The sequence below is a fragment of the Anomaloglossus baeobatrachus genome, chromosome 2, assembly GCF_048569485.1.
Source record: "Anomaloglossus baeobatrachus isolate aAnoBae1 chromosome 2, aAnoBae1.hap1, whole genome shotgun sequence".
NCBI classification, from domain to species: Eukaryota; Metazoa; Chordata; class Amphibia; order Anura; family Aromobatidae; genus Anomaloglossus; species Anomaloglossus baeobatrachus.
The window spans coordinates 354001451-354018772 of NC_134354.1; the positions used below are offsets into that span (position 1 = coordinate 354001451).

Below are 17322 nucleotides of genomic sequence, written 5' to 3' on the forward strand. Positions count from 1 at the left end.
ATAAACTTCAATTTAAGCAAACTCCCTTTGTAGGAATAAAACTGGTTCAAACTGCGTTCAATCCCCAGTGAAACCAATCTGTTCTTGGTGTTGAAATAATACTCAATTAATCTACAATATATGAAGTTCTAGGCTTTGTTGCCGAATGATGGGATGTTTTGGCTTCCATCACAAACAGAGCTACGAATTTGTTTTTTTTCCCCTGGCGGTCAAAACTCGTCTCTAAATGCCATTACTTTGCAGGATTTCATAGCCTTCATAGTGGAGTGGTCATCACGTCTACTTCACACGCAGTAGGTCCTGGGTTCAATCACCAGTAAAAACAATCCGTTTTCGCTGTTGAAGTAATTTGCTATCAACCTGTAATATATGAAATTCTTGGTTTTGTTGCCAACTGATAATATATTTTGGCTTCCATCACCAAGAGAACTACGATTTTGGGTTTCTTTTTTATTGACCATTTTAGCAGAAAACATAATCCCATGTTATAAAAATCCTGTTTGTTTCAAAATATATAGTTCCCATAAATACAAAAGCAAAAGACCAAACTATGGAGAAAAAAGTAACACATTCAATATAAACTTCAATTTAAGCAAACTCCCTTTGTAGGAATAAAACTGGTAAAATATGTAATAACAATTGTAAATGTTTCATTAACCAAAAATACTTTCCTTCAGCAATAAAAAGGCCCCGTCAGTCACAATTCTGCTCTGCTAGCCAATACACAGTAACTTTCCATCAGGTTTCATAGAGTAGTGGTCATTACGTCTGCTTAACACGCAGAAGGTCCTGCGTTCAATTTCCAGTAAAACCAATCTGTTCTTCGTGTTGAAATAATGCCCAATTAAACTACAATATTTGAAGTTCTTGGCTTTGTTGCCGAATGATGGGATGTTTTGGCTTCCATCACCAACAGAGCTACGAATTTGGTTTTTTTCTTCCCTGGCGGTCAAAACTCGTCTCTAATTGCCATTACTTTGCAGACTTTCAAAGGTTTCATATTTTAGTGGAAATCACGTCTGCTTTACACGCAGATGGTCCTGGGTTCAATCCCCAGTGAAACCCATGTGTTCTTGGTGTTGAAATAATATCCTATCAGCCTGCAATATATGAAGTTCTTGGCTTTGTTGCCGAATAACGAGATGTTTTAGCTTCCATCACCAACAGAGCTACGAATTTGTTTTGTTTCCCCTGGCGGTCAAAACTCGTCTCTAATTGCCATTACTTGGCAGGATTTCAAAGGTTTCATAGTGTAGTGGTCATCACGTCTACTTCACGCGCAGAAGGTCCTGGGTTCATTTCCTAGAGAAACCAATCTGTTTTTGGTGTTGAAGTAATTTCCTATCGACTTGTAATATCTGAAATTCTTGGTTTCGTTGCCAAATGACAATACATTTTGGCTTCCATCACAAAGAGAACTACGATTTTGGGTTTCTTTTTTATTGACCATTTTAGCAGAAAACATAATCCCATATTATAAAAATCCTATTTGTTTTAAAATATATAGTTCCCATAAATACAAAAGCAAACGACTAAACTATGTAGAAAAAAGTAACACATTCAATAAAAACTTCAATTTAAGCAAACTCCCTTTGTAGGAATAAAACTAGTAAAATATATAATAAAAATTGTAAATGTTTCATTAACCAAAAATACTTTCCTTCAGCAATAAAAAGGCCCCGTCAGTCACAATTCTGCTCTGCTAGCCAATACACAGTAACTTTTCATCAGGTTTCACAGTGTAGTGGTCATCACGTTTGCTTAACACGCAGAAGGTCCTGTGTAGAGATGAGCGAACCGGTCCCGGTTCGGCTCGAGGCCGGTTCGCCGAACGGGGGTCCCGTTCGAGTTCGGTTCGTCGAACGTTCGACGAACCGAACTCGAACGTATAGGCTATAATGGGAGGCAATCACAAACACATAAAAATGCATTATAAATGTACACAAACAGTTAATAAACATTGCCATAACACTTATTGGTCCTCGCGATCCCTCCTGCACTCTGTCTCCTGCCGCTATTCCATCCGATGATTGCTGAATCCTCCCGGTGACCTGCACTGCCAGCAGAGAAGCAGGACCTATCGTGACGTCAAAATAGCCATGTGACCAGTCACGTGGCTATTATCTCATTGGCTACAGACTGGTCACATGACTATGACACGTCATGTAGGACCTGCGAGTGCATCTCTCCGGTACACGGTGCACATATGTGTTTCGCCGTGTACCGGTGACATGCTCTAGCACACGGTCGACTCCCCGTTCCGTTAGGGACCGGCTGACACAGCCGGTCATTAACGGAGATCACCGTTGCCATAGCAACGCAGTTAGCGGTGACGTCACCGCTAACCGCAGCTCCGGGAGCACCGTTGCTATGGTAACGCGTCTGTCAGCGTTACCGCTGTTACCGCTGACAGCCAGCACTGATCACTCACGGAGTGAAGGCTGCACGCTGCTTCCCGATTGTAGTGAGCATTGTAGTTAGGATGGAGGTTCCCCAGCCCCAAGTGATGCCCCTCACTACAATCGTCACTACTACTACACTAGAAAGAAAGAAGACAGAAGAGCAGGATCGTGGAGGGCTGACAGGGGGTAATAAAGATGGAGTCTCTAATGTGTCTGTGTATTTATTTCTATTAAAGTATTTTTTCTCTGTGTGGTGTCTTTTTTTAACCCTTTATTGGAGATTCTTAATGGCCGGGTCAAACGTGCCTGACATTAAGAATCTCTGGCTTAATACTGGCTGGTAAAACAAAGCCAGTATTAACTCATGATTACCCAACAAGCCACCCGGCTCCAGGGCTGTTGGAAGAGTTGGATACAGCGCCAGATTATGGCGCTTCTATGAGAGCGCCATTTTCTGGGACGGCTGCGGACTGAAATCCGCAGCAGAGGCGCCCACAAACCTCGGGCTAACCTGTGCTGCGGATTCCAATCCCCAGCTGCCTAGTTGTACCCGGCTGGACACAAAAATAGGGCGAAGCCCACGTCATTTGTTTTTTAATTATTTCATGAAATAAGTGAAATAATTAAAAAAAACGGGCTTCCCTATATTTTTGGTTCCCAGCCGGGTACAAATAGGCAACTGGGGGTTGGAGGCAGCCCGTGGCTGCCAGCTGTACCTGGCTAGCATACAAAAATATGGCGAAGCCCACGTCATTTTTTTGGTGGGCAAAAAACTTCTGCATACAGTCCTGGATGGAGTATGCTGAGCCTTGTAGTTCTGCAGCTGCTGTCTGCTCTTCTCCATACAGACAGACAGCAGCTGCAGAACTACAAGGCTCAGCATACTCCATCCAGGACTGTATGCAGAAGTTTTTTGCCCCCTGAAAAAATTATGTGGCTTCGCCATATTTTTGTATGCTAGCCAGGTACAGCAGGCAGGTACGGCTGCCCCCAACCCCCAGTTGCCTATTTGTACCCGGCTGGGAACCAAAAATAAAGGGAAGCCCTTTTTTTATTATTTCATGAATTTCATGAAATAATTAGAAAACAAATGACGTAGGCTTTGCCCCATTTTTGTGTCCAGCCAGGTACAACTAGGCAGCTGGGATTGGAATCCGCACCACCGGTTGGCCTGAGCTTTCTGGGCCCCACTGCTGCGAATTGCAGTCTGCAGCCACCTCAGAAAATGGCATTTTCATAGAAGCGCCATCTTCTGGCGCTGTATCCAACTCTTCCAGCACCTGCCTGCTATACCTGGCTAGCATACAAAAATATGGCGAAGCTCACGTCCTTTTTTTGTAGCTTTTTGGCAAAAAAAAAAAAAAATGCTTCCCTGGATTTTCCATTGCCAGTGAAGGTAACACCAAGCAGTGGGGGTTAGCAGCCAGTAGCTGCTTGGATTACCCTTAGCTAGCAATACAAAAAATGCAGTGGGAGCTAACATATATTTTTTTTAATTATTTATTTAAATAACTAAAAATAAAATGGGCTTCCCTGTATTTTGATTGCTGGACATCACAGTGCTGTAAAAATAAATCTTTAAAAAAATGACGTAGCGCTCCGCGGTATTTTTGATTCTCAGCGCAGATAAAGCAGACAGCTATGGGTTGCCACCCCCATCTGCCTGCCGTTACCTTGGTTGGCAATCAAAATACAGGGAAGCCCATTAATTTTTTCTATTTAAAAAATAGTTAAAAAAAAAAAATTACGTTGGGTCCCCCCATTTTTGATAGCCAGCTAGGGTAAAGCAGACGGCTGTAGCCTGAAAACCACAGCTGGCAGCTTTACCGTGGTTGGGGATCCAATGTGGAGGTCCCCTCAGGCTCTTTTTTATAATTATTTTATAAATATTAATAATTACACAATAAAAGTAGGGGACCCCCCAAATTGGATCACCAGCCAAGGTAAAGCGGACAGCTGTGGTCTGGTATTCTCAGGGTGGGAAGGTCCATAGTTATTGGGCCTTCACAGCCTAAAAATAGCAGGCCGCAGGCACCCCAGACGTGGCGCATCCACTAGATGCGCCAATCCTGGCGCTTCACCCCAGCTCATCCCGTGCCCTGGTGCAGTGGCAAACGGGGTAATAAATCGGGTTGATACTAGCTGTAAAGTCACCTGAGATCAAGCCCAGCAGTTTGTGATGTCATGGCGTCTATTAGATACCCAACATCATAAACTGTCAGTACTAACAAAAACAAAAAATCGACAAAAGAAATTTATTTGAAAAAACAGTCCCCAAAACATTTCCTCTTTCACCAATTTATTGTAAGAAAAAAAATAAAAGGGGTCCCACGACGACTCTGGACCGTCTAGAATATGGGGGGGAGACACTCAGGGAACGTATCCCCCATTTTCTAGGAGTGCGGACCCTTCATGTGAGGAGTGTGGGTGCAATGAATCTGCACTCACTCTCCCCGGGTCCACAGCAGCAGAGTCCATGTCGTAATGGTTGCTACCAAAGCTGCAATGCCCTGCTCATGAGGTAAGGGCATGCCTAATCAGGAGAACTACTGTAGAGGAAGCTCTGCTCACTGGTATATAGGTGCTCAGAGGTAATAATAGATAAAATTAGTGAGTAACCTCGGCACTCTATATCTCCCAGACTAAGTCAGTAAGTCACAACGGATAGTAATGCAAAATCACTCTTTATTGGTCCGTATTAAGAAAATTTTTTTTTCATAAGCATATATGTTTTTGTCCAAAACAAGTTACAAATGACGTTTCGGCCTGAGCCTTCGTCAGATTGGACTTATGTGCATGTAATCATGAAAAATGACAATAATCAGTATCACATAAGAGTGAGAGAACAATAACATAAACTCGAACAATGTAGAGGTACAATTGGGATGCAGCAAAAAAATTGCAACACAGCAAGAAATGAAACACATGATACAAATGTCATAATACAGTACAAGGACAATATAGTAATGACAAATATGGGGTCAGAGTAGACTTAGACAGCTCTGGTACGAAAGAGATGTCAATCATAAAGTAACATGTGCAGTAGGTGTAGAGCTACACTATGCATGGCAGAGCTAATGGGTAGACCGACCATAGAAAAAGTAGAGAAAAAGTGGAGAAAAAGTGGAGAATAAGTGGAACATAAGAGGAGAAAAAGTGGAGAAAAAGTGGAGAAAAAAGTGGAGAAAAAGTGGAGAAAAAGTGGAGAAAAAGTGGAGAAAAAGTGGAGAAAAAGTGGAGATTAAGAGGAGAAAAAGTGGAGAAAAAAGTGGAGAAAAAGTGGAGAAAAAGTGGAGCATAAGTGGAGAAAAAGTGGAGAAAAAGTGGAGAAAAAGTGGAGCATAAGGGGAGAAAAAGTGGAGAAAAAAGTGGAGAAAAAGTGGAGAAAAAGTGGAGCATAAGAGGAGAAAAAGTGGAGAAAAAGTGGAGAAAAAGTGGAGCATAAGAGGAGAAAAAGTGGAGAAAAAGTGGAGAAAAAGTGGAGCATAAGAGGAGAAAAAGTGGAGATTAAGAGGAGAAAAAGTGGAGAAAAAGTGGAGCATAAGAGGAGAAAAAGTGGAGAAAAAGTGGAGAAAAAGTGGAGAAAAAGTGGAGCATAAGAGGAGAAAAAGTGGAGATTAAGAGGAGAAAAAGTGGAGAAAAAGTGGAGAAAAAGTGGAGAAAAAGTGGAGCATAAGAGGAGAAAAAGTGGAGAAAAAAGTGGAGAAAAAGTGGAGAAAAAGTGGAGAAAAAGTGGAGATTAAGAGGAGAAAAAGTGGAGCATAAGAGGAGAAAAAGTGGAGAAAAAAGTGGAGAAAAAGTGGAGAAAGTGGAGAAAAAAAATGGAGAAAAAGTGGAGAAAAAGTGGAGAAAAAGTGGAGAATAAGAGGAGAAAAAGTGGAGAAAAAGTGGAGAAAAAGTGGAGAATAAGAGGAGAAAAAGTGGAGAATAAGTGGAGAAAAAAATGGAGAAAAAGTGGAGAAAAAGTGGAGAAAAAGTGGAGCATAAGAGGAGAAAAAGTGGAGAAAAAGTGGAGAAAAAGTGGAGAAAAAGTGGAGCATAAGAGGAGAAAAAGTGGAGAAAAAAGTGGAGAAAAAGTGGAGAAAAAGTGGAGCATAAGAGGAGAAAAAGTGGAGAAAAAGTGGAGAAAAAGTGGAGCATAAGAGGAGAAAAAGTGGAGAAAAAGTGGAGAAAAAGTGGAGAAAAAGTGGAGCATAAGAGGAGAAAAAGTGGAGAAAAAGTGGAGAAAAAAGTGGAGAAAAAGTGGAGAAAAAGTGGAGAAAAAGTGGAGAAAAAGTGGAGATTAAGAGGAGAAAAAGTGGAGAAAAAGTGGAGAAAAAGTGGAGCATAAGAGGAGAAAAAGTGGAGAAAAAAGTGGAGAAAACGTGGAGAAAACGTGGAGAAAAAGTGGAGAAAAAGTGGAGCATAAGAGGAGAAAAAGTGGAGAAAAAGTGGAGAAAAAGTGGAGAATAAGAGGAGAAAAAGTGGAGAATAAGTGGAGAAAAAAATGGAGAAAAAGTGGAGAAAAAGTGGAGAAAAAGTGGAGCATAAGAGGAGAAAAAGTGGAGAAAAAGTGGAGAAAAAGTGGAGCATAAGAGGAGAAAAAGTGGAGAAAAAAGTGGAGAAAAAGTGGAGAAAAAGTGGAGAAAAAGTGGAGCATAAGAGGAGAAAAAGTGGAGAAAAAGTGGAGAAAAAGTGGAGCATAAGAGGAGAAAAAGTGGAGAAAAAGTGGAGAAAAAGTGGAGAAAAAGTGGAGCATAAGAGGAGAAAAAGTGGAGAAAAAGTGGAGAAAAAAGTGGAGAAAAAGTGGAGAAAAAGTGGAGAAAAAGTGGAGAAAAAGTGGAGCATAAGAGGAGAAAAAGTGGAGAAAACGTGGAGAAAACGTGGAGAAAAAGTGGAGAAAAAGTGGAGAAAAAGTGGAGCATAAGAGGAGAAAAAGTGGAGAAAAAAGTGGAGAAAAAGTGGAGAAAAAGTGGAGAAAAAGTGGAGCATAAGAGGAGAAAAAGTGGAGATTAAGAGGAGAAAAAGTGGAGAAAAAGTGGAGAAAAAGTGGAGAAAAAGTGGAGCATAAGAGGAGAAAAAGTGGAGAAAAAAGTGGAGAAAAAGTGGAGAAAAAGTGGAGAAAAAGTGGAGATTAAGAGGAGAAAAAGTGGAGCATAAGAGGAGAAAAAGTGGAGAAAAAAGTGGAGAAAAAGTGGAGAAAGTGGAGAAAAAAATGGAGAAAAAGTGGAGAAAAAGTGGAGAAAAAGTGGAGAATAAGAGGAGAAAAAGTGGAGAAAAAGTGGAGAAAAAGTGGAGAATAAGAGGAGAAAAAGTGGAGAATAAGTGGAGAAAAAAATGGAGAAAAAGTGGAGAAAAAGTGGAGAGAAAGTGGAGAAAAAAATGGAGAAAAAGTGGAACACCCTTTGGTACCTTTCATGTGGCACTAAAGGGTGCTTAGCTTTGTATTTAGCCAAAAAAATGAAAAAAAAAATGACATAGGGTTCCCCCTAGTTTTGTAGCCAGCTAGGGTAAAGCAGACGGCTGCAGCCTGCAGACCACAGCTGGCAACCTCACCTTGGCTGGTAATCCAAAACTGAGGGCACCCCACGCTGTTATTTTAAATTAAATAAATAATTTAAAAAAAAAACACGTAGGGGTCCCCCAAAATTGGATCACCAGCCAAGGTAAAGCAGACAGCTGGGGCCTGATATTCTCAGACTAGGGAGGTCCATGGTTATTGGAATCTCCCCAGCCTAAAAATAGCAGGCCGCAGCCGCCCCAGAAGTGGCGCATCCATTAGATGCGCCAATCCTGGTGCTTCGCCCCAGCTCATCCCGCGCCCTGGTGCGGTGGCAAACGGGGTAATATTTGGGGTTAATACCAGATGTGTAATGTCACCTGGCATCAAGCCCTGGGGCTGGTGAGGTCAGGCGTCTATCAGATACCCGACATCACCAACCCAGTCAGTATTAAAATAAAATAGACGACAAACACATTTTTATTTGAAAAAATACTCCCCAATACATTCCCTCTTTAACCAATTTATTAGAAAGAAAAACAAATCCAGGTCTGGTGTAATCCAAGGGGTTGCCATGACAATCCACACTGTCCCAGTCAATGAAGAGCAGGATGTTCCCCATTGGTTGGGAGAGCAGTGCAGTGACCTGAGCTAACATCAATGGGTCAGCCCAGGTCACTGCAGGGGGGTGACAAGTGCTGCTGTCAGTGAGGTACATTACCTGCGCTGATCTCCAGCACACTGACAGCCCCTGTCACTGAGGTCAATGACCGGCGCCTTCACATCAAGTATCGCGAGAGGTCCGTGACGTCACCGCCAGTGTCAGTCTCGGGTCGGAAGCGATAGGTGATGTGACAAGCGGCGGCCATGGAGGACAGTGACAGCGCTGAGGTCGGGATGGCGGGACTTCATCACCGCAGGTAAGCCGAGCGAGCGAGCGGGCGGGCGTGGGGGGGGTGGATGTGTGTGTGTGTGTGTGTTTGTGTATGTGTATGTATGTGTACATGCCGCGGGCAGGAGGGGGTGGAGCGAGCTGAGCGGGAAAGTGTGGGCTTCCTGCACGTAACTAAGATAAACATCGGGTTACTAACCAAAGCGCTTTGCTTGGATACCCGATGTTTATCTTGGTTACCAGCTTGTGGCAGGATGCCAGCGATGGCTCCTGCTCACTGTAGCTGTAAAAAGCCCTGCTTTTTGCTGCTAGAACCGTTCTCGAACGTATCTAGAACTATCGAGCTTTTAGCAAAAAGCTCGAGTTCTAGTTCGATCTCGAACAGCCCAAAAATCACTCGAGCCTAGAACTGGAGAACCACGAACCTCGAACCACGAATCACGCTCAACTCTAGTCCTGTGTTCAATCCCCAGTGAAACCAATCTGTTCTCAGTGTTGAAATAATACGCTATCCAACTACAATATATGAAGTTCTCGGCTTTGTTGCCGAATAATGGGATGTTTTGGCTTCCATCACAAACAGAACTAAAAATTATTTATTTTTTTTTTCCCCTGGCGGTCACAACTCGTCTCTAAATGCCATTACTTTGCAGGGTTTCACAGCTTTCATAGTGGAGTGGTCATCACGTCTACTTCACACGCAGAAGGTCCTGGGTTCAATTCCCAGTATAAACAAGCCGTTTTTGCTGTTGCAGTAATTTGCTATCAACCTGTAATATATGAAATTCTTTGTTTTGTTGCCAACTGATAATATATTTTGGCTTCCATCACCAAGAGAACTACGATTTTGGGTTTCTTTTTTATTGACCATTTTAGCAGAAAACATAATCCCATATTATAAAAATCCTGTTTGTTTCAAAATATATAGTTCCTTTAAATACAAAAGCAAACGACTAAACTATGTAGAAAAAAGTAACAAATTCAATGTAAACTTCCATTTAAGCAAAATCCCTTTGTAGGAATAAAACTGGTAAAATATGTAATAACAATTGTAAATGTTTCATTAACCAAAAATACTTTCCTTCAGCAATAAAAAGGCCCCGTCAGTCACAATTCTGCTCTGCTAGCCAATACACAGTAACTTTCCATTAGGTTTCATAGAGTAGTGGTCATCACGTGTGCTTAACACGCAGAAGGTCCTGTGTTCAATCCCCAGTAAAACCAATCTGTTCTTGGTGCTGAAATAATACCCAATTAAACTACAATATATGAAGTTCTAGGCTTTGTTGCCGAATGATGGGATGTTTTAGCTTCCATCACCAACAGAGCTACGAATTTGTTTTTTATCCACCTGGCGGTCAAAACTCGTCTCTAATTGCCATTACTTTGCAGGATTTCAAAGGTTTCATAGTGTAGTAATCATCACATCTGCTTCACACGCAGAAGGTCCTGGGTTCAATCCCCTGTGAAACCAATCTGTTTTTGGTGTTGATGTAATTTCCAATTGACTTGTAATATGTGATATTCTTGGTTTCGTTGCCAAATGACAATACATTTTGGCTTCCATCACAAAGAGAACTTCGATTTTGGGTTTCTTTTTTATTGACCATTTTAGCAGAAAACATAATCCCATATTATAAAAATCCTATTTGTTTTAAAATATATAGTTCCCATAAATACAAAAGCAAACGACTAAACTATGTAGAAAAAAGTAACACATTCAATGTAAACTTCAATTTAAGCAAAATCCCTTTGTAGGAATAAAACTGGTAAAATATATAATAAAAATTGTAAATGTTTCTTTAACCAAAAATACTTTACTTCAGCAATAAAAAGGCCCCATCAGTCACAATTCTGCTCTGCTAGCCAATACACAGTAACTTTCCATCAGGTTTCATAGTGTAGTGCTCATCACGTCTGCTTAACACAGAGAAGGTCCTAGGCTGAATCCCCAGGAAAACCAATCTGTTCATGGTGTTGAACTAAAACCTAAACAACCCGCAATATATGAAGTTCTTGGCTTTGTCGCCGAATGACGGGATGTTTTGGCTTCCATCACCAACAGAGCTACGAATTTGTATTTTTTCCCCTGGCGGTGAAAACTCGTCTCTAATTGCCATTACTTTGCAGGATTTCACAGCTTTCATAGTGGAGTGGTCATCACGTCTACTTCACACGTAGCAGATTCTGGGTTCAATCCCCAGTAAAAACAAGCCGTTTTCGCTGTTTAAGTAATTTGCTATCAACCTGTAATATATGAAATTCTTGGTTTTGTTGCCAACTGATAATATATTTTGGCTTCCATCACCAAGAGAACTACGATTTTGGGTTTCTTTTTTATTGACCATTTTAGCAGAAAACATAATCCCATATTATAAAAATCATGTTTGTTTCAAAATATATAGTTCCTTTAAATACAAAAGCAAACGACTAAACTATGTAGAAAAAAGTAACACATTCATTGTAAACTTACATTTAAGCAAAATCCCTTAGTAGGAATAAAACTGGTAAAATATGTAATAACAATTGTAAATGTTTCATTAACCAAAAATACTTTCCTTCAGCAATAAAAAAGCCCCGTCAGTCACAATTCTGCTCTGCTAGCCAATACACAGTAACTTTCCATCAGGTTTCAAAGAGTAGTGGTCATCATGTCTGCTTAACACGCAGAAGCTCCTGCGTTCAAATCCCAGTGAAACCAATCTGTTCTTGGTGTTGAAATAATACCCTATTAAACTACAATATATGAAGTTCTTGGCTTTGTTGCCGAATGATGGGATGTTTTGGCTTCCATCACCAACTGAGCTACGAATTTGTTTTTTTTTTTCCCTGGTGGTCAAAACTCGTCTCTAATTGCAATTACTTTGCAGGCTTTCAAAGGTTTCATAGTGTAGTGGAAATCACGTCTGCTTTACACGCAGAAGGCCCTGGGTTCAATCCCCAGTGAAACAAATGTGTTCTTGGTGTTGAAATAATATCACATCAACCTGCAATCTATAAATTTCTTGGCTTTGTTGCCGAATAACGGGATGTTTTAGCTTCCATCACCAACAGAGCTACAAATTTGTGTTTTTTCCCCTGGCGGTCAAAACTCGTCTGTAATTGCCATTACTTTGCAGGATTTCAAAGGTTTCCTAGTGTAGTTTTCATCACGTCTCCTTCACACGCAGAAGCTCACTGGGTTCAATCCCCAGTAAAAACAAGCCGTTTTTGCTGTTGAATTAATATGCTATACACCTGTAATATATGAAATTCTTGGTTTTGTTGCCAACTGATAATATATTTTGGCTTCCATCACCAAAAGAACTACGATTTTGGATTTCTTTTTTATTGACCTTTTTAGCAGAAAACATAATCCCATATTATAAAAATCCTGTTTGTTTCAAAATTTATAGTTCCTTTAAATACAAAAGCAAACGACTAAACTATGTAGAAAAAAGTAACACATTCAATGTAAACTTCCATTTAAGCAAAATCCCTTTGTAGGAATAAAACTGGTAAAATATGTAATAAAAATTGTAAATGTTTCATTAACCAAAAATACTTTCCTTCAGCAATAAAAAGGCCCGTCAGTCACAATTCTGCTCTGATAGCCAATACCCAGTAACTTTCCATCAGGTTTCATAGAGAAGTGGTCATCACGTCTGCTTAACACGCAGAAGGTCCTGTGTTCAATCCCCAGTAAAACTAATCTGTTCTTGGTGTTGAAATAATACCTAATTAAACTACAATATATGAAGTTCTTGGCTTTGTTGCCGAATAATGGGATGTTTTAGCTTCCATCACCAACAGAGCTACGAATTTGTTTTTTTTTCCACCTGGCGGTCAAAACTCGTCTCTAATTGCCATTACTTTGCAGGATTTCAAAGGTTTCATAGTGTAGTGGTCATCACGTCTGCTTCACACGCAGAAGGTCCTGGGTTCAATCCCCAGTGAAACCAATCTGTTTTTGGTGTTGATGTAATTTCCTATTGACTTGTAATATGTGAAATTCTTGGTTTCGTTGCCAAATGACAATACATTTTGGCTTCCATCACCAAGAGAACTTCGATTTTGAGTTTCTTTTTTATTGACCATTTTAGCAGAAAACATAATCCCATATTATAAAAATCCTATTTGTTTTAAAATATATAGTTCCCATAAATACAAAAGCAAACGACTAAACTATGTAGAAAAAAGTAACACATTCAATATAAACTTCAATTTAAGCAAAATCCCTTTGTAGGAATAAAACTGGTAAAATATATACCGTATTTTTCGGACTATAAGACGCACCGGACTATAAGACGCACCATGGTTTTAGAGGAGGAAAATGGGAAAATAAAACTTTAAGCAAAAAATGTGGTCATGACACACTGTTATGGGGCGAGGATCTGCTGCTGACACTGTTATGGGGGTAATGTCCCCAAATTCTCTACTAAGGTACCCCATCCTGGTAATGATCCTCCTGCCTTGTATATGATCCTGCTATAAACCCCCATCCAGCCTGTGCACATACCCCCCATCCAGCCTGTGCACATACCCCCCATCCAGCCTGTGCACATACCCCCCCATCCAGCCTCTGCACATACCCCCCCATCCAGCCTGTTCACATACCCCCCCATCCAGCCTGTGCACATACCCCCCCATCCAGCCTGTGCACATACCCCCCATGCAGCCTGTGCACATACCCCCCATCCAGCCTGTGCACATACCCCCCATCCAGCCTGTGCACATACCCCCCATCCTGCCTGCTCATATACTCCCATCCTGCTATATGCCCCCATCGTGCTCATATACCATCCTGGTATATGGCCTGTATCCTATAGCACAGAGAAAAAAACAAACGTTTATACTCACCTTTTCCTCACTCCCTCCAGCACCGATCATCTTCCTCTCTGCGCCGCTCATCTGTGTGTGTGGAGTCGTTCCCCTGCTGCATCGCGATGTCTTCCGGTCTGTGCCGATCAGCTGACCGGCTCAGCACAGATCAGCTGACCGGCACAGACAGGAAGACATCGCGTGCAGCAGGGGGGCGGCTCCACACACGGGGACGGGTGAGTGCACTGATTCACTGCACCCCGCGCTGGTAATGACGCGCGGGGGGGCAGTGAATACAGCCGCACATGATCACTCCCGGCTGTAATTGCCAGGGGTGATCATGCGGCCGGCTCTTTGCTATGCGTGCGTCCCCGCTCGTCCTCCTGCCCACCTGTCAGTGCCGGCTTCAGCGCTGAGAGATGGGCGGGAGGATGGGCGTGCATATGTAATGAGCGGGCCCACGTGGTCACGGCAGGCGCTGCTGCTGCCTGCTCGTGCCCCCGATGACCCGCAGCACCCTCATTCCCAGCCGCAGCCCTATAGTCAGACCATAAGACGCACCCCCAACTTTCCCCCAACATTTGGGGGAAAAAAGTGCGTCTTCTGGTCCGAAAAATACGGAATTGTAAATGTTTCATTAACCAAAAATACTTTCCTTCAGCAATAAAAAGGCCCCATCAGTCACAATTCTGCTCTGCTAGCCAATACACAGTAACTTTCCATCAGGTTTCATAGTGTAGTGCTCATCACGCCTGCTTAACATGCAGAAGGTCCTAGGTTGAATCCCCAGGAAAACCAATCTGTTCATGGTGTTGAAATAAAACCTTATCAACCCGCAATATATGAAGTTCTTGGCTTTGTTGCCGAATGACGGGATGTTTTGGCTTCCATCACCAACAGAGCTACGAATTTGTTTTTTTTCCCCTGGTGGTGAAAACTCGTCTCTAATTGCCATTACTTTGCAGGATTTCACAGCTTTCATAGTGGAGTGGTCATCACGTCTACTTCACACGCAGAAGATTCTGGGTTCAATCCCCAGTAAAAACAAGCCGTTTTCGCTGTTTAAGTAATTTGCTATCAACCTGTAATATTTGAAATTCTTGGTTTTGTTGCCAACTGATAATATATTTTGGCTTCCATCACCAAGAGAACTACGATTTTGGGTTTCTTTTTTATTGACCATTTTAGCAGAAAACATAATCCCATATTATAAAAATCCTGTTTGTTTCAAAATATATACTTCCTTTAAATACAAAAGCAAACGACTAAACTATGTAGAAAAAAGTAACACATTCAATGTAAACTTCCATTTAAGCAAAATCCCTTAGTAGGAATAAAACTGGTAAAATATGTAATAACAATTGTAAATGTTTCATTAACCAAAAATACTTTCCTTCAGCAATAAAAAGGCCCCGTCAGTCACAATTCTGCTCTGCTATTCAATACACAGTAAATTTCCATAAGGTTTCATAGAGTAGTGGTCATCACGTCTGTTTAACACGCAGAAAGTCCTGCGTTCAATCCCCAGTAAAACCAATCTGTTCTTGGTGTTGAAATAATACCCAATTAAACTACAATATATGAAGTTCTTGGCTTTGCTGCCGAATGATGGGATGTTTTGGCTTCCATCACCAACAGAGCAACAACTTTGTTTCTTTTTTCCCCTGGCGGTCAAAACTCGTCTCTAATTGCCTTTACTTTGCAGGATTTCAAAGGTTTCATAGTGTAGTTTTTATCACGTCTGCTTCACACGCAGAAGGTCCTGGGTTTAATCCTCAGTAAAACCAATCTGTTCTTGGTGTTGAAATAATACCCAATTAAACTACACTATATGAAGTTCTTGGCTTTGTTGCCGAATGATGGGATGTTTTGGCTTCCATCACCAACAAAGCTACGAATTTGGGTTTTTTTTTCCCTGGCAATCAAAACTCGTCTCTAATTGCCATTACTTTGCAGGCTTTCAAAGGTTTCATAGTGTAGTGGAAATCACGTCTGCTTTACACGCAGAAGGCCCTGGGTTCAATCCCCAGTGAAACAAATGTGTTCTTGGTGTTGAAATAATATCCTATCAACCTGCAATCTATAAAGTTCTTGGCTTTGTTGACGAATGGTGGGATGTTTTGGCTTCCATCACCAACAGAGCTACGAATTTGTTTCTTTTTTTCCCCTGGCATTCAAAACTCGTCTCTAATTGCCATTACTTTGCAGGCTTTCAAAGGTTTCATAGTGTAGTTTTTATCACGTCTGCTTCACACGCAGAAGGTCCTGGGTTCAATCCCCAGTAAAACCAATCTGTTTTGGTGTTGAAGTAATTTCCTATCGACTTGTAATATGTGAAATTCTTGGTTTCGTTGCCAAATGACAATACATTTTGGCTTCCATCACAAAGAAAACTACGATTTTGGGTTTCTTTTTTATTGACCATTTTAGCAGAAAACATAATCCCATATTATAAAAGTCCTATTTGTTTTAAAATATATAGTTCCCATAAATACAAAAGCAAACGACTAAACTATGTAGAAAAAATAACACATTCAATGTAAACTTCAATTTAAGCAAAATCCCTTTGTAGGAATAAAACTGGTAAAATATGTAATAATAATTGTAAATGTTTCATTAACCAAAAATACTTTCCTTCAGCAATAAAAAGGCCCCGTCAGTCACAATTCTGCTCTGCTAGCCAATACACAGTAACTTTCCATCAGGTTTCTTAGTGTAGTGCACATCACGTCTGCTTAACACGCAGAAGGTCCTAGGTTGAATCCCCAGTAAAACCTATCTGTTCATGGTGTTGAAATAAAACCCTATCAACCTGCAGTATATGATGTTCTTGGCTTTGTTGCCGAATGACGGGATGTTTTAGCTTCCATCACCAACAGAGCTACAAATTTGTTTTTTTTCCCCTGGCGGTCAAAACTTGTCTCTAATTGCCATTACTTTGCAGGATTTCAAAGGTTTCATAGAGTAGTGGTCATCACGTCTGCTTCACATGCAGAAGGTCCTGGGTTCAATCCCCAGTAAAAACAAGCCGTTATCGCTGTTGAAGTAATTTGCTATCAACCTGTAATATATGAAATTCTTGGTTTTGTTGCCAACTGATAATATATTTTGGCTTTCATCACCAAGAGAACTACGATTTTGGGTTTCTTTTTTATTGACCATTTTAGCAGAAAACATAATCCCATATTATAAATATCCTGTTTGTTTCAAAATATATAGTTCCCATAAATACAAAAGCAAAAGACCAAACTATGGAGAAAAAATTAACACATACCCCCCCATCCAGCCTGTTCACATACCCCCCCATCCAGCCTGTTCACATACCCCCCCATCCAGCCTGTTCACATACCCCCCCATCCAGCCTGTTCACGTACCCCCCCATCCAGCCTGTTCACGTACCCCAACATCCAGCCTGTTCACGTACCCCCCCATCCAGCCTGTTCACATACCCCCCCATCCAGCCTGTTCACATACCCCCCCATCCAGCCTGTTCACATACCCCCCCATCCAGCCTGTTCACATACCCCCCCATCCAGCCTGTTCACATACCCCCCCATCCAGCCTGTTCACATACCCCCCCATCCAGCCTGTTCACATACCCCCCCATCCAGCCTGTTCACATACCCCCCCATCCAGCCTGTTCACATACCCCCCCATCCAGCCTGTTCACATACCCCCCCATCCAGCCTGTTCACATACCCCCCCCATCCAGCCTGTTCACATACCCCCCATCCAGCCTGTTCACATAC

The 17322-nt window shown here is 41.6% G+C and overlaps 1 non-coding gene across 1 annotated transcript; it reads left to right on the forward strand.

Moving 5' to 3' along the window:
* The first annotated feature begins 12641 nt into the window (after positions 1–12641).
* On the forward strand, positions 12642–12714 carry TRNAV-CAC (transfer RNA valine (anticodon CAC)). The gene has a single exon. It is a non-coding gene; the product is annotated as a tRNA-Val (tRNA).
* Positions 12715–17322: the final 4608 nt, after the last annotated feature.